The sequence below is a fragment of the Vitis vinifera genome, chromosome 3, assembly GCF_030704535.1.
Source record: "Vitis vinifera cultivar Pinot Noir 40024 chromosome 3, ASM3070453v1".
Taxonomy (NCBI): Eukaryota; Viridiplantae; Streptophyta; class Magnoliopsida; order Vitales; family Vitaceae; genus Vitis; species Vitis vinifera.
The window spans coordinates 9,020,358-9,045,406 of NC_081807.1; positions in this window are offsets into that span (position 1 = coordinate 9,020,358).

The window sequence follows — 25,049 nt, forward strand, 5'->3', positions numbered from 1 at the left end:
AATAAAAACAAAATGTTTTAAGAGAACATCTTTTAGTTATTTTCTTTTGTTTTCATTTGTTTTCTAAGTGTTATTTTTTAAAAAAAAAAATTAACAACCATATAAAATGATTAAAAATAAAGTATTGGATATAAAAATTATTTTTAAAACATATTTAAAAATATTAAAAATAGGTTAAAAACATTTTAGGTTTCCAAAAAAAATTTTATTTTACAAAACATCTTAAAATAGCTTTTAAAACCTGTTTTTTGGAACTATTTTAAAAAACAATTATCATACAAAACTTTTATTTTTTAAAATAGTTTTTCTTTAACCAAAATTTTTTTAAGGAGAGAAACTGAGGAAGAAAGGTATGTGATTCTAACAAAGAGATGATTGATCATTTTGGACAATTAAAACACGGAATTATTCTGAATTGGAAAATTGTGATTTCTTCTAAGTTAAAACCCATACATTCCCTCTCAGCAAAAACAACTGAATGATCAAAAACCAATGTTAAATCAACATAAATATGAACACTTCTGTGGTATAAATAAAATTTATCTAAACTAGTATGAATAAAAGTTGGCATGAGATATTTTTCTTCATAAAAAAGAAAGAAAAAAGAAAAGTGCATAAAAATAAATATATTACTTGTGATGTCCACGAATAGGGGAGAAAGTTTTTAACTATGTAAACGTATTACTCTCCTCAGTAAATAGCAACTATACAACTATGACCGTTGTTAGAGTTCTCCGTAAAAGGACGCTGTCCAACGTAGTTGCCTGGAGGATCATAGTTGCAAGTGACAAACCACCCGCCACTGTTGCACTGAGCCCTAGCGCACCCAAGACACAATGAGTTGCGCCAAATAACTTGAGTATAGTGCCCGCATTCCCCACCAACGCAGGAGTTGGAGTTGTAGTCATAATTGTTCAAATTGATAAATGATAGTTTTTTCATTCATATTTTCATTCATTCATGTACAGAGTATATATAGAGGGTATCACCATTCTAAGAATGGGGAAGAATTATACAAGGAAAGAATGACATAAGGAAATAACAATTAATATCTTAATATCTCAACTTTCCTAATATCTCAATATTCATAATATCTCAACTTTCCTAATATCTAAACATTCCTAATATCTCAACACTAAATGATATAAGGAAAGCATTACTAATATCTCAACACTCCCCCTCAAGTTGGTGCATAGATGTCACACATGCCCAACTTGTCTAAAAATTTTGAGAACACTTGACTTGAGACAACTTTGGTAAGGATATCGATCAATTGATCTTCTGATTGAATCTTAGGCAATTCCACAATCTTATCATCCAACTTTTCCTTAATGAAGAATCTATCCACCTCGACATGCTTTGTACGATCATGTTGTATTGGATTATGAGCAATGTCACACGCGGCTTTATTGTCACAAAACAATCGGATTGGTTGCCTAGATAGGTAACCTAAATCCTGTAAGAGGAGTCTTAGTCATAATGCCTCACAAAGTCCTAGAGTCATACCTCTAAATTCCGTTTCTACACTTGAACGAGCGACGACATTTTGCTTCTTACTTTTCCATGTTACAAGATTACCACCTACAAAGGTAAAGTAACCAGATGTAGATCGCCTATCATCCACTGCACCGGCCCAATCAGCATCAATATATACTTCTATACTTTGATGATCAACATTTTTAGCGAACAAAATTCCCTTCCCAGGAGCATTCTTCAAATACCTCAAAATACGCATGATTGCATTCATATGTTGCTCTCCAGGATTATGCATGTATTGACTCACTACACTCAATGCATAAGTAAGATCTGGTCTTGTATGAGCTAAGTACATTAATCTCCCCACAAGTCTCTGGTATCTTCCCATATCAGTTGATACTTGATTAGGCTCAACACACAATTTCAAACCTTCTTCTATTGGTGTATTAACAGGTTGACATCCCGACATTCCAGTCTCCTGTAAAAGATCTAAGGTATACTTTCTTTGAGACAGAAAAATTCCTTCACTTGATCAAGAAACTTCAATCCCAAGAAAGTATTTTAGAGGACCTAGATCTTTCATTTCGAATTCTCTAAATAGATAATTTTGCAGAGCTTTTCTTTCTTCAGGATCATTTCCTGTAACTACCATGTCATCCACATATACGATGAGTGTCGTAATCTTACCATGTTGCTTTTTCAGAAACAAAGTGTGATCTGAATTTGCTTTGACGATAGCCAAAAGCTCTCATTGACTTTGTGAACCTTCCAAACCATGCTCTCGGGGATTGCTTCAACCCATACAATGACTTCTTCAATTTGCACACCTTCTGACATTGCTTTTCTAACACCATGCATCCTGGTGGAAGATCCATATATACTTCTTCAGATAACTCACCATGCAGAAAGGCATTTTTCACATCAAATTTTTGTAATGGCCAATCTAGGTTTGCAGCTAAAGACAGTAATACTCGAACTGTGTTGATCTTAGCTACAGGTGCAAATGTCTCTGTGTAGTCAATTCCATAAGTTTGAGTGTACCCTTTTGCTACCAGTCTTGCTTTAAATCGTTCAATACTACCATCTGCCTTGTACTTCACAGTATAGATCCAACGACACCCAACTGGCTTCTTTCCTGGTGGACATTCTACGAGTTCCCATGTTTCATTCTTCTACAATGATTTCATCTCTTCATTCATAGCTGTTTTCCACCTTGGATCAGCTAAGGCTTCTTGCACACTATTAGGAATAGCTACAGTAGATAATTGATTTACAAATGACTTGTTTGATTCAGACAAACGATGGTTAGACACATAGTTGCTTATGGGATATTTGACTTTGGTAGACAATTCAGGTTCATATATGGGTTTAGGAATACCTCTATTATGACGGTGTGGTAACCGTTTCATGAATGAATCGGGTTCCAAATTAAGAACACCCTCAACAGACGACGATTGGTTTGGTATTTCAGTGAAGACATTTTCGGACCCAAATTGTTGACCACTCATATCCAACTCACCCACTTCCTGGTTCACTAGTTCAGATTGTCCATATTCATCTTCCTCAAATATATGATAATCATAATCGAGAGTCTGAATTTCCTTATGGTACTCCCCCTGAAGTTCAGACTCAGATGAAAAATACATCGAATCTTCATGAAACACCACATCCATTGTAATATACATTTGTCGAGTTGGAGGATGGTAACATCGATATCCCTTTTTGTGCAATGCATATCCAACAAACACACATTGTAATGCATGAGAAGTTAACTTGGTGCGTTGGTGCTTGTGTAGATGCACAAATGCCACGCAACCAAAAACACGAGGAGGTAGATTTGGGACAGTTGGGGCAACTACGACATTAGTAAGAGCTTGGAGTGGTGTTTGAAAGTTAATTGAGCTAGAAGGTACCCGATTGATCAAGTATGCAGCAGATGTGATTGCTTCTCCCCAATAAGATATCGGTGTTTTTGCTGCTATCAAGGAAGCACGAACAACCTCTAACAAGTGCCGATTTTTTCGTTCAGCGACTCCATTTTGCTGGGGTGTATTGGAACAAGTAGTTTGATGAATGATGTCATGTCATTCCAAATACTTTTGAAGATCAGAACTTTGATATTCTCCACCATTATCACTACGCAAAACCTGAACCTTTGCATTGTACTGAGTTTCAATCACTTTATGAAATTTTTGAAACAATAAGTTCACTTCATCTTTGGTCTTCATCAAGCATAACCATGTCATTCTAGTACAATCATCAATAAAAGTAACAAACCAACGTGAGCCACTCAAAGTTGGGACTTTGGATTGGCCCCAAACATTAGAATGTATAACCATAAAAGGAAACGAACTTTTATTTAAAATTAACGAAACGAAGCACAATGACTTTTAACCAATTCACAAATATCACAACGGAAACCAGAAATATCACTCTTTGCAAACAAACTAGGAAACAATTTTTTTAAATAACCAAAGGAAGCATGTCCCAAACGTCGATGCCATAACCAAATTTCAGATTTTTTCTTCTCTCCCTCAAATTCATCTGCCATCAAGGCTTGTTGCAACTTATTTGAATCCTTTGACTGCAAGTCTAAGTAATAGAGTTTTCCCCGCTTAATACCACAACCAATCGTTTGTCTTGTTTGGATGTCCTTAATCACACAAAATTCAAGCCAAAAAATGACAATACAAGATAAGGTTGCAGTGATTTGAGAAACTGACAAAAGATTGTAATCTAAAGATGGAACAACTAAAACAGAATTCAAATTCAAAGTATCAGTAAGAGTTAATGATCCTTCCCCAATGACTGGGGTTATGTTACCATTGGCTGTGGAAACAATTTTTTGTAAGGAAGGTCTAAGGGTTGAAATGTCTAGAATCAAAAGTCATATGATCTGTAGCACCAAAATCAATTATCCATGCACTATTAATAACAGGTGTAAAAGTATTTAAAAACTTACCACCATGATCTGTAGCGGCTACCAATGTAGAGGCTTTCTCAGCAACATTAACCTCTGTTTTTATTTCGGCAATAGTTGCAGTCGAGGTTTTCTTGGAATCCTTCTTCCGTTGATCACAATTATTATCATTAATAACAAAGTGTTGATAACCTAAACATGATTTAAAGGTCCATGGTTCAAACCCTCGGTTCCTTATTTTTTTCTTGATTATACCAAGAGTCGTTGCTTTGAAATTGTGGGATATCCAGATTGGTGGGATCAGTCTTATTGCAGTGAGTGCCTTTGAAGGTTGACTTATCAATATTAGGGCTTGTCTTAGGATGGTTGATCGCTGTCGGACTACCATAGTGACAAAATATCCAGGATTTCAGTTTCATGGCTCTGATACCATGTTCAAATTGATAAATGATAGTTTTTTCATTCATATTTTCATTCATTCATGTACAGAGTATATATAGAGGGTATCGCCATTCTAAGAATGGGAAAGAATTATACAAGGAAAGAATGACATAAGGAAATAACAATTAATATCCTAATATCTCAACTTTCCTAATATCTCAATATTCCTAATATATCAATATTCATAATATCTCAACTTTCCTAATATCTAAACATTCCTAATATCTCAGCACTAAATGATATAAGGAAATAATGATATAAGGAAAGCATTCCTAATATCTCAACAATAATTAGTCTTCTCCCTCACCCACAAGTTCACTGCATCGATGCTTGTCGATGAAGGGGAGCCCTAGGCAAGGTTCTCACCGTAAGGCCCACCTGAATGCACTAGATTGCAATCGCCAATCCTCTGGTTAGTATAATTTTGGGCGTAGGAAGCCACAGTGTTGTCCCATGACATAGGCCCAACACCAACTTGTGCGCGCGTGGTGTTGTTAGATTTTTCATTTTTTTTGAATTTTAAGAATTTTTTAAAAATTTATTTTATTTTTTATAATAGTTATAATTGTCAATTTTTATATTATTAGAATATAATTCAATTTTTTTATTATTCATAGCCTAAAGTTATATAAAAGAAAAAGGGGATAGTAAATTAATAGATGTCAAAACTCATATAGGTAGAAACTATATAATTATTATTCATAACCAAAAGTTATAAAAATAATAATTAAGAAAATAAAGGCTAATTTTAAATGAGAAAAACACCCAAAAGGGGGGTGAATTGGGTTTTTAATTTTTTTTTTAAACACGACAAATTTAAGCACAAGAGAAGCAAATAAAAAGAGATAGAGTTAGAAAAATCAAACTCAAATTTTATAGTGGTTCGACACTTCCTTGCCTATGTCCAGTCTCCTCAAGCTCCTAACCGAGTGAGTGTTCCACTAACTTTAAGCTACAACCAAGTTTCTAATCACCTTTACACTTGAATTCCGACTCCAATGAGCTCTTACACAACCTCTTCAAGTTTCAACTCACTTGAAGGCTTTAACACTCAATTTACAAGAATGAATCTCTCAACCTAGCTTAACAATAGCTCAAATACAACTTAAGGCTAGGATGAATTACAAAGGTGCACTAAAAGATATGTAAGTGAAGATTTAATACACCTAGAAAGAAATGAGAGCTTTTAAGGCAAGAACAAGTGGGTAGACAAATAAATGCAGGTGTTTTCTTACTCATAAATGAAGTGAACCTCTTTATTTACAGGTTTCTAACTTCGGGAGACAAGAAAATAAAAAAGCAGCCTCAATCGGTCGAGCTGGGGTCAACTAGTTCACTAGCCATTGGAGCATTAAATGCTTTGGCAAGTTACCGTTGCTTTGACTGGACCTTGATCGAAGGTCGACCGAGAAGGCAAATACCTTGATCAGGAAGGGAAGACTACTGGAAAAGAGAGGGTGCTTTCTATACTCCTCGACCGAACCTCGACTAGGAAGAGGGAACCGGTCGACCGGTGCCTTGGCCGATTGAACCGGTTGGCTAATGCCTCGATCGATTCACCATTTTTGACTCGAAAACCTATATTTTTATGGTCTTTTCTCTTCTACCACTTAGGCAAGGTCTTTAGGTAAACTAGTATGCCAATTTTGAAGTAATTTGCCTACGGTTCATTTGATAAAACTCGGGTTTTGATGAAACTGCAACTTTAAATAATAAATCGAGTTTTTGAGAGATGCATGAAATGATATGTATAACTTAAGTGCATCCATGCATTCATCTTACATTTGTTTCCTATGATTAAAGGTCTTTCAAACGTCTTGATCTTGCATCCATTAGATCATTTGATGAATTTCCAAATTAATACCTTAAATTCTTAATAATTCAAACCAATTGGTAACTTAACCATAATTTGTTATCATCAAAATATGATTAGGAGAGCCCTTGGGCTAACAATAATATTAATACTTTTTTTGTACAAATTAAAATTATATATGGTCAAAAGTTATGTAATTATTATTCATGATTAAAAATTATGAAATAATGATATTAATATATTTTTGTTTTGTACTGGCCAAAATCTCAATCAATTTTTTGTTCCTGATTGAGAAGTATTAAATATGATCATTGATGTTTGTAACTTGAATTATTCTTATTGTGACTATAAGTATGGATTTTTCATTCGAATTTCACAATGCCAAAAAATTCTAGCACAATTGGATCATTATATGAAATCTCTTTATTTTTAAGAATTTATAATTTACAGTTTTTAAGATTTACTTAAATTGTGCTTCTTTTTTAATCTTTATATACACTATAATTATTTTAGAGTGTGTTTGATAGTGATTTTATGAAACGTTTCTAATATTTTTAATGCTTGAAAGATCAAAATTTTCAAATATTCGAAAAACTAAAAACACTTTCTAGAATCCCTACCAAACACACTCTTAATTATCGATAAAGTGAAGAGAGTGAAAAGAAAATGTCTATTTGATGTTTTAAGTATCCTTAAAATAGAGATATACTATTTATATATTCTCTATGCTATTTACTATTTAATTCGATTCTTTCCATTTGAAACATTGAATTTTATATGTTTTATTTACTATTTAATTCACTTCTTTCTAGTTGAAATGATGAATTTTATATTTGGATAAAATAATGAGAATAAATTATCTTATAAAGATTAAAAAAACAAAAGAGAAGAATTTGAATAAGATTGACTTTAGTTTTTAAACTCTACCATATTATCCTTTTATAAAAGGAATTTAATTCTAAGTAAACTCTTTCGAGTTATTTCTTTTACTTTTTGATAATAATTTATTAAAAGACATTATTTTTCAATTTTTTTTAATCAACATATAAGAAGTGAAGGAGTCTCTTCTAATTATATCAAGGTCAATATAATATGAGATAATTATATTTCAAGCAATTGTGAATTCAATTATATTGCAATTTTTTCATACTCCTCTATCAACACCTATGAGAGTAGCAAATAACAAAAAAAAAAAAAAACAAGTTTTCTAATATAATTTTATCAATGTTTCAAAAAATAAATAAATAAATAAAACAAGGATAATTATATTGTTAATTTAAGAATAATATTATTCAAGGAGACTTATCATGTCAATTTTAATTATATTATATATATCAATAATATATATCTTTATAATATTCCAATAATCTTGTTTCATAATGTGTGATGATTTTTATATTAAGGTGATATATTTTTGGCAATAATTATTAAATTGATGTTATAAATTTGAAATGATATTTATCTTAAATTAATTTAGACTCATAAAATTTAATGAGGTGATATTGTAGTGCTATTGGAAGATATATAATACTATTATTTAAACGTCTTTGCTATGATTCTTATACATTTCATTAATAAAAGAATTAAAGAAAATCGTATTTGCACAATCATCATATTTTATATATTTATGAGATAGTTGCAATTCAATATGCAATAAATTTTAACCATAAATAAATTTGAATAAATTATTTTCATGTGTTATTATTATATTATTTGTGCATTATAATTATTACGTGGATAAGTATATTAAATGATAATGGTGTGATTTTGATAGAAACTTTTTAACTTTAAAATGTATATGTCAAATGATTTATGCATATACTTTTTTAATTGATTAAAAAATAAGGTTACACTGTTTTGTTATATTTTATATATATGGCATAATTTGTTTAATATGCTAGGATAATTTGTTTAATATCATGCAAGAAACATGCACATTTATAAATTTAATTGTGAATTGAGACACTTTACATTTTATTTTCTATGTCAATATTGAGATAATTCCATGTAGCAAAATTAAAATTTTATATTCAAGATTAGTCTCTAGTATGCTTAATTATGTTAGCTTAAATGTCTTGTACCACCTATAAATTAGAGGATGAAACTTTTACATCCTCAACAATAACTAATCTTTTACTTTTTAAGTTTTAACTCTCCCTTTATAATAAGTTTTCTTAAACCCTTAAAGGGTAAGCTTTTTACAACAAGCTTTATGGATTGTCATTTTGGTGAAACTCTTGTCTTATCATTTGTACAACATTGGTAATAGTTGATGTTAATATCATGTCAAAAAATTAGAAATTGATTAAAAGCTCTAGAAGAATTAACATTATGTTATTAGTGACACGATTCTATGTGAATAACACTTTACATTCTATTAGATCTAGAAGAATCTAACATGACCAACTTTGTCTCTTAGGATAAACAGTAATGCATCAATTCATTATACAGTCACATGGACATAAATTGTAAAATTAGAAGTTTTTACTTAGTAACTAATTTAATAAAATGTTGTATAAATTGTCTTTTTGATGAGACAATTTTCCCACGGTTAGGGGAGAAAAGCTAATTCCAAAAGAATGATATGAAAATTTGGATTCAAGAAGAATAACAAGAAATTTTTGGAAATATTTTATTGACAAATATGAAATGATATCTTTAAAGAACAATTATATAATAACAATTGTTATCTAAAACACACTTTGAAGTGTAATAACTTGACGTTTCAATAAGAGAATGAGACATGCCTAAAGCATTGTAGACATTTCAGTTGAAAAGATATATTCTCTAAAGGTGGAAAAGGCATAAGTTATCCTTTAACATCCACAAATTGAACAAATAGCCCTTGAAGAGATCCAACTAAAATAAATAGCCCTTAAAGAGGTACATATTAAACAAATAAGTCTTGAAGAGGCATATATTGATCAACAAATAACACTTAAAGAGGTACAAATTGAATGAATACTCCTTGAAAAAGCACTTATTGAATGAATAGCCCCTGAAAAGGCACATATTGAACAAATAGTTTGTAAACAAGCACAAATTGAACGAATGGTCCCTAAAGAGACATAAATACCTTCATATCTAAAAGTAAAAGAGATTTTTATTAGCTATGAACCTGATAAGAGGAAGATGGGATCAAAATAATATTGTCATTGACAATGTATCTTCTTTTTAGATGACTTTTGATATCATAAGGAATGATGAAGATTCCAAATTATGAATTATGCAAGCTACGTTGACACAAATATTTGACCAAAATGGAAAGATGCAATATATACAGAGTTAGACTTGTTAGCGAAATGAGGAATATTTGGAGTTGTAGTCTCACGTTAAAATACGTTGAATCTATTGAATATAAATAGACCTAAAGTCTAATGCTTTAAGACATAAAGATTGTTGAATATCGATGGGTTATTATGCTATAAAACAAAAATTATAGCATAAGCATTCCTACAAATATCACTTAGTATCAATTTCCTAAGCCTAATTTCTACTTGGAAATTAAAAGACATCTTGAAGTTGAGCCTGCAAGTTGTGTCTTCATTGATAACAAGTGTTTTCCTATAATATTTTCTTAATTGATTGAACCTAACTTGTAAATCTTCAATTTTGTCCTCTTAGCACATGTGACTCTAGGTGTCTTCCTATACTTCTCTCTTGATTCATTATCATCCCTTAGTAGTCCATCGACACTCATTTGACCTAATTTTTCTGAGTCACCTTCAAGGGCTTCTTGTTTAGGGCTAAACTTAGATCTCACTTAGATCTTTTTAAGGATAGGTTTCACTTAGATGCTTCTATATGCCTAGATCACTTGGTTAGTTTTTGAGTTTGATTGCTTGATTTTGAGTTTAAGCAAGGTTTGGCTTGATTTAGAAAATAACATGAGATTGAAGATTCTATTCTTTTTAAGTTGTATGAAGTAATATTTTTATTCTCTTATGTGTCCATGTGATTGGTTTTGTTTACTTTCATTTTAAATTACATGATTTCTAATTTTTATTTTATTTTATTTTTGCATGAGTTTGGTACTTCGATTTTTTGCATCTGTATTAATAATTGATTTTAAATATGCATGTGATTGACATATTAATTTTTTTTAATTACATAACTTTGATTTTTAATTTGCAATTGCATGCTTTTTATTTTAATCTTTATTTTGTTTTGCATGGGACTAGAGTGCTGCAAATTGGAGAGGATCCCTTGGTGTACACGGCTTCCACAAATAGGAAGGAGATTAGGACACTTTGGAGATATTTTTGGATGAAGAGATTCATTTGGCTTTTGTTTTTGGAAAAGATTTTCAATAAGCACGCATGTATGAAAGGATTTTGAATCAGCAATGGGCATGGGCTGGGGCTGCTATAAAAATGGAAGGACAGCCACACGCGTAGGGGAGGAACACTATTGAAAAAGGAAAGAGTCATGTCAGAGATTGTCCATGCAAAACCACATCCCATATTCCCATATTCATTCTTGGATTTTGATTTGATTCTTCGGATATTCTCCACAACCATAATATATATATAAAATTAGTCCACATGCACTGCGGAGGAGGGGCAGATTGCGGGGCTGTGAGAAAAGAAAAAGGGATCCATGGGAAACTTTGAAGAGAATAATAAAAGCTGCCATAATGGGATTTCTAATGAGCTTCCACATGCGGATTGCTATGTTTCTTCCATGGATGATGGAGATTGCATGTAATACAAATTGTGAGGGCGCACCATGATTCTGGCTTTGTGAGGGATTCAGCAAGACACAATGCACCACTCCGTGGGAAGGTATGGCGGCCCACACGCACTCACCATGGAGATCTAGAGAGCCTATACCTATTTATTTTATTTTATTAGGGGAACACACATTATGGCATATAAGGAGGGATTCAGATTTTGTTTTAGGCTCCGACACACACCATCAGTCTACACCGATCGTCATCCATAAAGAAAAATCCATCATCACGGAAGGGATCACACAACCAGCAGGCATTCTGGACACGCTCCATGGAGATTGGGGAGCAGATTCTTTCGCAAGAAAATCACAGAGACACCATTAATTTTTTAAGGCTCCACATGCATATTGGGAACGATCAGCTCTTTTAGAGATGAATACAGATCAGATTTCTTGCAGATGACGGCAATAGATTTTCTAGAAGGTGCTGATGGTGTACACGGTTTGGTTATGAAGAACCTCGAATTTTAGGAGTTGCATGAGTGAACGGTCTGTTGATGAAGACCATTAGATTTTTTGGAGGTAGTGGTGCACGGTTGCATGTGAATAATGAGCATCTAAATGCTCTAGATGAAAGTTGATGCTGAATTGACGAGTACACGGTTCGGGAACTGAGTGATGAAGATTTTTTTTTTTTTTTTTTGTGGAGCATGGTGTGGACAATTGGATATAGAGAAACAACATCTTGATTTTTTTGGGGACTCCGCCAACAGGATCATGCACAAGCAGCCTACACATTCCATAGGTAACCACATGCGGCTGCCATCCATTGAAAAGAAGCACACGCATTTATTCATCAGTAGAGATTCAACCTGCGCGCATGGAGAGGCCATGCCGCTTGATAGGAATTCTCCACCAAAGAGATATCCAGCCTGCATGAACGGTTTTTGAACGTGTATTATTGACCCTCTTCTCCTATCAATAAAATACATATACAGAAACCCCTTCATGTGCGGTGTGTGCTTTTCCATCAATTACAGAAAAATAACTCTGTGTATTAAGGTTTGATAAGGAGAAGAAGAATCAAGGATTTAAGATCTATAAGCTGAAGGGAAATCTCTCATGGCTGCGTCTTCTTCAAACGGTATGTGATCTATTTGTTAATTAATGTTTATTTTATTATTTTATTATCAGAGACGAGTTTGAATCATAATGATCTGGATAATTGCATGTTAATTTTCGTGTTAAATTCTATCAATTGGTATCAGAGCTTGGTTTTGAATTTAAATATTCAGATCAATTTATAAAAGATTAGATTTTTTTTTTTAAGATTTATCTTCCATTAATTCGTCTCACTAAAATTACTAAAATAAAATAAAATAATAATAAAATAATCAAAAGACCCATTGCGTTCCTCTGTATCCTTGAGTTCTAAGGAGACAGGAACTATATCTGAGCGTGATTGACCGTTTCTAGACATGTGGATTGCTTATATAACCCATTGCGTAACAGCTCCTATTAGGAAAAATAAAATAAAGAAGAGTAGTGATTCCATGCGCCTAAAGGAATATTGAAAATTTTATTGTACGTGCTATTGGGTCAGCACACAGTAGAGGATCGTTCAAGCGCCATTGTCGGCACCGCAGTTTCTCTAGGTTTCACGCGCCAGTTCAGGCGCGATTTCCGGCGCCATCGCGCTGATTTCAGGTGCCGTTGAAGGCGCCATTGCCGGCGCCATTGAAGGCGTTGGTTGCAGGCACCATTGCCAGTGCCATTGAAGGCACCGTTTTCAGGCGCCATCTCCTGGTTGCAGGCACCGTTGAAGGCGCCATTGAAGGCGCTGGTTGCAGGCACCATTGCCGGTGCCAATGAAGGCGCCGTTTTCAGGCACCATCTCCTGGTTGCAGGCGCCATTAGAGGCGCTATTTGCAGGCGCTATTGCCGTTTGCAGTGCCGTTTGAGGTGCGGTTCAGGCACCACTTTTCAGGCTCTCCAAAAGTGCTATTTCAGGCACTAATTCAAAGATATTAATTGATTTATTTTATGATTTGAATCTGAACATTTGTGAAATTATTATTATTATATATGAGGAATGCAAGTATTAGCTTTAGTATATTCAATGAATGCAGATTTCTTTAATTTTATTATGATTGATTAATGAATCTGTTGATTATTAAAGATACTATATTATGATTGATTATTGAATCTGTTGATTATTATGGATACTATTTCCTTGTTTTTTAACTCAAATAAAAGAATTAATTTCATCTTGTGAATATTTTATTCAAATGACAATTTATGAATATAAGGTTAACTAATTTGGATAGTTGCCAAAGTAACCTAAATTAGTGAGCCTTGTATTTATTGAATTGCATAAAAGAATAAAGGGAGACTTGTAAAATTCTTAATAATTTTCTTTATAATTAGGAGAATGAGACTAACCCAAAGGAGAGTCAATTTCTGTTAATTATTAATTAATGTTTTTATTTTGTGTTGCTTAGAAAAGTAAAATGGATACCCAAAGGTAACATATAAATGACACAAAATAGTAAAGTGTTTTAAGCTCCCTCCAAGTGAACACTGGATATGTTAAAATTTACCCAAAGGAGAATTTTAATGATATCAATAGTTCATTGTTTTTTATTTTATACTTGAAGCTTATTGTGAGCATTATTCTATTTTGTACAGTTCCCACTTCATTACACTCTCTTGCATCTGGAATGACTATTTTTTATGGGTCAAACTTTTCTGAATGGTATGAAAGGGTTCAATTCTCACTGGGTGTATTGGATCTTGACTTGACTTTAATATCTGATAAACCTCCTGAAGCTACGGATTACAGTACTCTGGAGCAGGTGGAACAATCAAAAGCCTGGTCAAAATCAAACAGACTCAGTCTGATGTTTATGAGAATGACTATTGCCAATAATATCAAGACCTCTCTCCCTCAAACCGAGTTTGCCTCGGAATTTCTGAAATCCGTTGAGGAGCGCTTCAAACGCGTTGATAAGTCCCTTGCAGGCACATTGATGGCTGAATTGACCACCATGAAATATGATGGTCAGAAAGGTATTCAGCAACATATTTTAAACATGACTGAAAAGGCTGCAAAGCTTAAGGCACTAGGTATGGGTATGGATGAGTCCTTCTTGGTACAGTTTGTCCTTAACTCACTTCCATCACAGTTTGCTCCATTCAAAATCCACTATAATACTAACAGTGATCAGTGGAACTTGAATGAGCTCACCAGTAAATGTATACAAGAGGAAGTGAGATTAAGACAAGAAGGACATAATCTTGCTCTTGCTGTAACTCATGGAGTCACGAAGAAGAAAGGAAAATTCAAAAAGGGAAAGAACTTTCCACCTAAGAAAAGCGGACCTGGGGAAGGTAGCCAGAGTCATGATGGAAAATTCACTGTAAGTTGCTACTTTTGTGGCAAGAAAGGGCATGTGAAGAAGGACTGTATCAAGCGCAAGGCTTGGTTCGAAAAGAGAGGTATAAATCTTTCTTTTGTATGTTATGAATCTAATCTTGCTGAAGTTCCTTCAAATACTTGGTGGATTGATTCTGGAGCCACAACTCATGTGACTAATTTAATGCAGGGATTCCTTACAACCAGGAAACCAAAGGAAAGTGAAAAGTTCCTCTATATGGGAAACCGTCTCAAGGTTGAAGTGGTAGCTGTTGGTACCTATCGCTTACTATTAGAGACGGGTCATCGGATGGATCTTTTAAACACTTTTTATGTACCTTCTATCTCTAGGAATTTAGTTTCCTTGTCTAAATTAGATGCTACTGGATATTCTGTTTTATTTAGTTCTGGACAATTAAGTTTGATGTTGAATTCTGTTACAGTTGGTTATGGTATTTTATGTGATGGTTTATATAAAATTTCCTTAAATCATGAATTTGCACAAGCTTTAATAACCCTGCATTCAAATGTTGGTTCAAAACGTGGCTTAATTAATGAAAATTCTTCAATCTTGTGGCACAGAAGACTAGGGCACATCTCTAGGGAAAGAATTGAAAGATTAGTGAAGGAAGGAATTTTACAAAATCTTGACTTCACTGATTTTCATGTATGCGTGGATTGCATAAAGGGAAAGCAAACTAAACATACAAAGAAAGGTGCCACAAGAAGTAATGAGCTCCTTGAGATAATTCATACAGATATTTGTGGACCACTCTCTGTTCCATGTTTCACAGGAGAGAAATATTTTATCACCTTTATAGATGATCTATCTCGTTATGGTTATGTTTATCTAATGCATGAAAAGTCTCAGGCCATTGACATCTTTGAGATGTTCATAACAGAGGTCGAGAGACAATTAGATAAAAAGATTAAAATTGTGAGATCAGATCGAGGCGGTGAATATTATGGCAGATATGATGAATCAGGACAAAATCTTGGTCCTTTTGCCAAATTCCTTGAAAAGCATGGCATTCGTGCTCAGTACACAATGCCTGGTACGCCACAGCAGAATGGTGTTGCTGAAAGGCGTAATCGCACATTAATGGAAATGGTTAGGAGTATGATGAGTTACTCTTCTGTACCTATTTCATTGTGGGGTGAAGCCTTAAAAACCGCAATGTATATCTTGAACAGTGTTCCTAGTAAGGCAGTTCCAAAAACTCCTTTCGAGTTATGGACTGGTAGGAAACCTAGCTTGAGACATATACATATATGGGGTTGTCCAGCGGAGGCAAGAATCTATAACCCACATGAGAAAAAGCTTGATTCAAGAACGGTATCTGGATATTTCATTGGCTATCCGGATAAATCGAAAGGGTACAGATTTTATTGCCCTAACCATAGTGTGAGAATAGTTGAAACCGGTAATGCCAGATTCTTAGAGAATGGCGAAATCAGTGGGAGTAATGAACAAAGAAAAGTAGATATTGAGGAGATAAGAGTGGATATCCCACCACCTTTTTTACCTTAAGAAATTATTGTTCCTCAATGATTCGTCCCTAGCAGCGGCATTGGCAATGGCACCATTTGATTCGAGGTTTGATCCTCGGCAACGGCGCCATTTGATTCATGCCCAATTGGTGTCTCAGCTGATTCGTGTCCAGCTGGTGCTCCTTGATTGAGGGATTGATCAACAAAATTTATAACCTATTACACCATATACTAGGGTAGCAAAGACAAAGCTACTATAGCATAGTGGCTCTAGGATCGTTCACTGGGATGGGTTTTCACTTCACAATTGATATTAATTCAAAGATGAATTGGTGCCTTTTCATTTCAAGGTTAGCTTTAAAAGAAAACATAAAGATGTTTAAATGAAAAAGGTTTGGTTTTAAGCTAACTAAAAATAGTAACTGATTTTACTTACAAAGAAAGGTGTTTCTTGGAGTTCAGATCACTAGGCTCGTTCCTCATACAAAATGGAGAGTTCCGGTCACTTGTTTATTTTCCTCGCATTAGAGAATTAACATATAGTTCCTTCTCCAACCGGTGTTGTACAGATGCTTCCCATTAATGGGTTCAAACACTAAATCCCTCTCACTGATGCAACTTGCAATGGTTCATGCCTCTCACGAGCACTTACCATTCAAGGAGATCTTTAACCTTGGACTTCCCTTCTCAAGCTCGCAAGAGATAACTAATGGATGTCTCCTTGGAGTCCAAAAGCTTACCAAGTGTTGGCTATTCTAGAAAATCCTACCTTCAAGTCACCTCCCAAAGGCTCGCAAGGGGTAAACTAGTGCATTTCCATGGTTGGAAATCACTTGCCTTACCAAGTGTTGGCCCAGGTGACTCTAAGGTGTTTTAAGTTAACTAAAAACATAGAAATCACTAACGGGTTACACTTTCTCTTCATTAAAAACTAAAACAACAAAACTTCCAATTTATGCATGTGGAAACTTACCCGGCTTTCCTCACTCCAAGAGACAAAAAGCTTAGCCTCTCATCCTCTGTGGAAAAATCCTCAGAGTTTGGTTGGCTAGAAAGAAAAATAAATGAAAAGTGAAAGAGAAGGAAAAACAGAGCAAGGCTCTGTATATTCTATATATGATCGATATTACATATATGATCCTCCTCCTTTTACAGTGGATGCAAGGGAATATATATAGAGGAGTTTTTCCAACCTTCCCAACTAAGAAATCTTATGGTTGGTGGATTACAAGGAGAAGAATGGAAATTTATACAAAAATATCTGAAGAAAATATCTAGAAGAGTCGGTGCAAAAATATCGGGAAGCACTAAGGACATTTCGCAGGTGAAAATGGTGTCTGCGAGATTTCGCAGACACTCAAGAGGGCTGCGAAATATTTTCGCAACAACAAGTTAAACTCGCAGGGCTGCGAAATTGGCTTCCACCTTGAGGTTCTCAGCGTTCCAGCTTGCGGCATGTATCGGGTAGCTTCAGGAGGAATTCCATAGCACTGTACAAAAAGGCTGCGAAATTCTCGCAACAAAAGGCTGATTTCGCAACACTTTGGAGTGATCTGCTTGTAATGGCTGTAACTCCTTCGTTTCAACTCCGAATCATGCACCGTTTGAAGCATTGGATTCTTGACTTCCTGAGCTTTGAAATGGTATATAGAATGTAGAAAATGGACTTCGGGAAGTGCTCCAAAAGTGCGCATGAAGACTGCAGCTGCTTGTCCTCTGTTTTCTTCACTCTGTTTTTCCTTTCTCCTTGTTTCTCTCCTTGCATACTTTGAACGACTTTGGCAAAGGGCTATGGAGCTCCAAAGCTTTGTTCTTCATGAATTTGAGCTTCCAAAATCTTTGCCATGAACTATATACAATTCTCCCTCATTCTTGGATTGTTTTGGTGATCAAATTACTAACAAAAACACCAAAACTTACACAATTTGATTAGAAATGATTGCAAGGGTCCTTAACATGTTAATTGGGTTAAAAGGCAATAACTACTACTCAAAAGTGTTTAAAAGAGTTAATTACAAGCTATCAAATAGCACTTTTTGAGTAGTAATCACTCCCCCCAACCGACATATTGCTAGTCCCTTAGCAATAAAGGAGATAAAAACTAAGTAACTATAATAATATACATAAAAGGGATCATGCAAATCACTCCAAAAAATTATATGAGTGGCATGATGGACATCCATGGATCAATAAAGATGTGAAACTCAACCTATAATAAGAGTTGTCAAAGCATTCACTTGATCATAGAGTACAAAGAATGGATATTATGCAAGTTTAAGCATCAAAAGAATTTCCACTCTCAATAGATCCAAATCAAATTCTTCCACTAAAAGCTAAGTGTTAATGTGATTAGCTTCCGAGTATAGTATGGATAACTATCATCTCCCCCCAACCTAAGTCTTTCTTTAAGCTTAGCAAAATTAACCATTTCTTGATAGGCTAGGAACGCACCTCTTATTCACAATTCTTTTTACTTACTAAACTTAACCAATTCACCCATGTAACAAGCAGAGGATCGGTGACTCCCAACCAATAAAGGCTTAGGGCACCAGGCTTTAAAGGCTTTCGCCACCCCTTCGGACCATGCTCAGGTTTCAAGGCAAGTAAAGAAGTTTATTCTATATTTTTTTTTTCTTTTTTTTTTTTTTTTTCTTTTTTTTTTCTTTCTTTTTTTTTCAAAGACTCATTGGTCTTTATGAGGTGTCCCAACACTATTAAAGAGAGGTTAAAGGTGTCAAATTATGATTTCTCAAGCTTAGAGGGTGAGATAGTTTCACATCTTATAACCGGAATCTAATGTATGTGTGTGCGAATAGCTTAAGGTGGAAGAGATAAGTTTGCATGCAATTGGAGTTTCAACAATTCATCAACTTTTAGAAGAGCATAATACAAACTCTAAGACTCATGTAATCAAGTTGAAACTCGACTTCTCTCATTTAATTTTGAGAGTTAATCCTTAATATCCATGGAGTTTAAAGCAAAAAATTTAAAAATTAAGCAAAAAGCAACTAAATTAGCAAAATAACTTAGCATTATTAACAATACTTACTTCCTCAACTCTCCCCCCAACCAAGCTGAACATTGTCCTCAATGTGACAAAAGCGATTAAAAAATAGGGAGGAAGTGGTACCTCTTGAGTAACATGGAGTCTGAGTTGTATAGGAGAAACCACATGTTTCAAAGAAAACATAAGAGTTAGTGAGTAGAGGAAATAGAAAAATGCCAAGTTTAAACAAGAATTGATGTCTATGTATGATGTATCATCAGTAATACATCCAATCCCAAAATGTAAGACATCAAAACATGGAATATAATAAGTAGAGACAAAAAAGTAAAGAGATGATCAAGTAGTGGTAGGATCCTGTGGAGCTGATGTGTCTGTGATGGCCTCTTGAGTGGGTTGGATCAGGACTTTGGCCTCTGTTCTGGTAGTCTCCTTAGGTGGCATAGTCTCCTCAACTGGAGCTCTCAGCTGGAGCTATGAGATTTGATGGTTTAAGGAGGTAAGAAATGGAGTGAGAGGCTTGGTGTGTGTGATCCCAGGGTGTGCAGGGCTCTCCTCTTCAGATGCATGATCGTAGGGCTCTGTTGGCATTTTAGCAACTTCCCTTGGCTTTGCAAAGTGTTTTTGTAAATCACCCTCCATTTCACAAGTCAATTTCGCAATTTGAAGGCCATTTCTAAGCTTGGAGGTGATTTCGCAACCATTTCAAAGCTTGGAGATCATTTCGCAGAAAAGTGGCATGTTCACAGACCATTTTTTAAGCTTGGAGCATTTTCGCAGCCATTCTGAAGCTTGGAGATCATTTCGCAGCAAAGTGGCATTTTCGCAGACCATTTTTGAAGCTTGGAGCATTTCCGCAGCCATTCTGAAGCTTGGAAATCATTTCGCAACCATTTCAAAGTTCAAAAGTGATTTCGCAGGTGTATCGCAGCTTCGAAATGAGGGGAATTGTGCTGCAAATGGCACTCGTGTGCCAAAAAGTGGTTTCGCAGCTGCGAAACACCCTTCCAAATGGCGTCTCGGCTGCGAAATTCTCGCTCAGCTTTGCGCGCTTGTCTTCAAACGACCATAACTTCTTCATTTCACCTCCAAATCGCATACCGTTTGAAGCGCTAGACTCCTGACTTCCCAAGATTTGAAACGAGATATCGTATCCATAATTTGAGCTCCAGAAAGTGCTTCAAAAATGTGTCCAACAGTAGCGAAATTGAGGTGCGACATTTCCGCTCATGGTTTGTACAGTCTTCTTCAAACAGCCATAACTTTTCCGTTTCAAATCCAAATCAAGTACCGTTTGAAGCTATGGACTCCTGACTTCCCAAGATTTCCAACGAGATATTGCATGCATAATTTGAACTTCGGGAAGTGATCGAAATGTGTCCAACAATTGCCGAAATGGGGGTGCGGCTGTGAAATTGGGATTTTCACATTTTGGAACTTCGCAGCCATTTCGCAGCTGCGAAATGAGGGTCACTGTGCTGCGAAATGGCACTCGTGTGCCAAAACCGGCTTCGCAATTGCGAAGTACCCTGCGGAATGAGACTTTTGGTGCGAAATCAGGCTTTACCACTTCGCAATGCGTTTCGCAACTGCGAAATGGATGCTCCTGTACTGCGAAGTGGCACTCGTGTGCCAAATTCACTTTCGCAGCTGCGAAATACCCTGCCAAATGGAGCTTTCCCTGCGAAATGGAGGATTTCATGCTTTGGTGGTTCGCAGCCGCTTTCGCAGCTGCGAAATGGGGGCCACTGTGCTGCGAAGTGGCACTCGTGTGCCAAATTTGGTTTCGCAGCTGCGAAAACTTTCGCAGAGAGGGCAATTGGGCTGCGAACTGGTTTTGCAGCAAAATTTCAATTTCGCAGAGGCTGCGAAATCTCGCAGACCCCTGTTTTTCCCCTGTTTCTCCCCTGTTTTCGCTCCGTTTGACTCCGATTTTGCTCCGATTTTTTTTCTTCAATTTCTTTGCAATTCCTCTCGATTTTGATCATCCAAAAACCTATATTACATCAAAACAAATTAGAATTAAAGCATTGAAATCAAAATTAAAGCATTGAAATCAAAATTAAAACAAGTAAAAAAAAACAAAACAAAAAGATATGGACTAGCTAGTCTTTAAAAAGACTAAGTCCATCAAAAAATTTGATCCTGATTTAGCTTGCCCGGATCCCATATGAAGCTTGCATCCTTCACTTGAGACTTGATTTGTATGATTTTCCCATACAAAGCTTGGAGAAAAGGTGGAGGCATGTGTTTCTTCATCAATTCTTCCTTGATGACTATCCTCAGTGGTTCTTCAGCTATATCAAAATCATAGTCATCTTTCTCTATGCTTTTCCCCTTTTTCTTTCCTTTGATTTCCTCCCTCTTTTCTTTCTCTGTTTCATTCTCTACCTTATGCTCTAGCTTGCATGTGGGCAGATCAACCTCTTTACCACTCCTCAGAGTGATCACTTCTTTGACTTCCTTCTCCATTGAAGATTCTTCCTCTTGAGCCTCCACTACATGGATGCCCTTGGAATTTTGATAAGGTTGAGAAGGAGAGTTTTCTTTCTCTTGCATTGTGTTGAGGTTGGAAAGCCTTGAGATTGAATCTTGGAGAATATCTAACTTCTGAGATAGATCATTTTGCATTTCATCCATCCTTTTATTCAAAGTACTCTCCATTCTATCAATTCTTTGATCCACTCTGTCCATTCTTTGATCCACTCGAGCATTGGTGGCTTCTTGCTTTCCCACAAAATCTCCCACGACCTTGCAAAGATTCACCATAGCTTGTTCAAGGTTTGAGGCTTGCTGTGGTGCTTGAGCAGGTTGCTGATACTGAGGTGGCTGTGGTTTCCAAGAGAAATTTGGATGGTCCCTCCAATTGGAATTGTAGGTGTTGCAATCACCTAACATTTCCCTCTTGGCTGGAATGGTAGGACACTCTTCCACCAAGTGCTCATATGATAGACAAATGGCACAAGGCATAGATTGCAATGGTGTTTGAGAGATGGCTTGCACTGGCTGCATATTTGTCATTTCTAGCTCTTCCAATCTCCTTTCCATAGCTGCAATTTCTGCCTTCATGTTCATACCATCATTCAAAATATACATCTCACCCTTAGCTTTAGGTTGAGACATCATTCTTCCCATATCTCTAGCATTTGGTTTATCCCATCCTCTTGAGACTTCAGCCACATAACTTATGAAGTTCATGGCTTCCTCTGCTATCTCGTATTCAATATGGCATGCACAACTAGCAAATTGTGAATTAAAAACAGAGAACACAAAAGAAAACAAAAGAAAAACAATTCAAAGAAAAAAAATTAAGGTAAACTAAAAACTAAATAAAAGGTATACTAAAATATGAACAATAAAGAAATAAAAAGAGTTAGTAAAAGGAAAAGAAAAGTCACCAAACTTGTGATGAAGATCACAAGTACTCTAGAAAGGTGATATCACTGTAAAGTGGCACCATCCCCGGCAACGGCGCCATTTGATTCGTCCCTAGCAGCGGCATTGGCAATGGCACCATTTGATTCGAGGTTTGATCCTCGGCAACGGCGCCATTTGATTCATGCCCAATTGGTGTCTCAGCTGATTCGTGTCCAGCTGGTGCTCCTTGATTGAGGGATTGATCAACAAAATTTATAACCTATTACACCATATACTAGGGTAGCAAAGACAAAGCTACTATAGCATAGTGGCTCTAGGATCGTTCACTGGGATGGGTTTTCACTTCACAATTGATATTAATTCAAAGATGAATTGGTGCCTTTTCATTTCAAGGTTAGCTTTAAAAGAAAACATAAAGATGTTTAAATGAAAAAGGTTTGGTTTTAAGCTAACTAAAAATAGTAACTGATTTTACTTACAAAGAAAGGTGTTTCTTGGAGTTCAGATCACTAGGCTCGTTCCTCATACAAAATGGAGAGTTCCGGTCACTTGTTTATTTTCCTCGCATTAGAGAATTAACATATAGTTCCTTCTCCAACCGGTGTTGTACAGATGCTTCCCATTAATGGGTTCAAACACTAAATCCCTCTCACTGATGCAACTTGCAATGGTTCATGCCTCTCACGAGCACTTACCATTCAAGGAGATCTTTAACCTTGGACTTCCCTTCTCAAGCTCGCAAGAGATAACTAATGGATGTCTCCTTGGAGTCCAAAAGCTTACCAAGTGTTGGCTATTCTAGAAAATCCTACCTTCAAGTCACCTCCCAAAGGCTCGCAAGGGGTAAACTAGTGCATTTCCATGGTTGGAAATCACTTGCCTTACCAAGTGTTGGCCCAGGTGACTCTAAGGTGTTTTAAGTTAACTAAAAACATAGAAATCACTAACGGGTTACACTTTCTCTTCATTAAAAACTAAAACAACAAAACTTCCAATTTATGCATGTGGAAACTTACCCGGCTTTCCTCACTCCAAGAGACAAAAAGCTTAGCCTCTCATCCTCTGTGGAAAAATCCTCAGAGTTTGGTTGGCTAGAAAGAAAAATAAATGAAAAATGAAAGAGAAGGAAAAACAGAGCAAGGCTCTGTATATTCTATATATGATCGATATTACATATATGATCCTCCTCCTTTTACAGTGGATGCAAGGGAATATATATAGAGGAGTTTTTCCAACCTTCCCAACTAAGAAATCTTATGGTTGGTGGATTACAAGGAGAAGAATGGAAATTTATACAAAAATATCTGAAGAAAATATCTAGAAGAGTCGGTGCAAAAATATCGGGAAGCACTAAGGACATTTCGCAGGTGAAAATGGTGTCTGCGAGATTTCGCAGACACTCAAGAGGGCTGCGAAATATTTTCGCAACAACAAGTTAAACTCGCAGGGCTGCGAAATTGGCTTCCACCTTGAGGTTCTCAGCGTTCCAGCTTGCGGCATGTATCGGGTAGCTTCAGGAGGAATTCCATAGCACTGTACAAAAAGGCTGCGAAATTCTCGCAACAAAAGGCTGATTTCGCAACACTTTGGAGTGATCTGCTTGTAATGGCTGTAACTCCTTCGTTTCAACTCCGAATCATGCACCGTTTGAAGCATTGGATTCTTGACTTCCTGAGCTTTGAAATGGTATATAGAATGTAGAAAATGGACTTCGGGAAGTGCTCCAAAAGTGCGCATGAAGACTGCAGCTGCTTGTCCTCTGTTTTCTTCACTCTGTTTTTCCTTTCTCCTTGTTTCTCTCCTTGCATACTTTGAACGACTTTGGCAAAGGGCTATGGAGCTCCAAAGCTTTGTTCTTCATGAATTTGAGCTTCCAAAATCTTTGCCATGAACTATATACAATTCTCCCTCATTCTTGGATTGTTTTGGTGATCAAATTACTAACAAAAACACCAAAACTTACACAATTTGATTAGAAATGATTGCAAGGGTCCTTAACATGTTAATTGGGTTAAAAGGCAATAACTACTACTCAAAAGTGTTTAAAAGAGTTAATTACAAGCTATCAAATAGCACTTTTTGAGTAGTAATCACTCAACCTGTTCAACAAGTTGAGGATAATGAGCAAAATAATAGAGATGGTTTATTACCACTAGAAAATATTGCCATTGAAAATGTTGTAGAGCCACCACAACCGGCACCTTTGAGGAGATCTCAAAGAGAAAGGAGACCTGCCATTACAGATGATTATGTGGTGTATCTACAGGAATCTGATTTTGATATTGGGATAAGGAAGGATCCGGTTTCGTTTTCACAAGCCATGGAAAGTGATGATTCTAGTAAATGGATGGAAGCTATGAATGAAGAGTTGAAATCTATGGCCCATAATGGTGTCTGGGATCTCATCGAATTGCCTAATAATTGTAAACCCGTCGGCTGT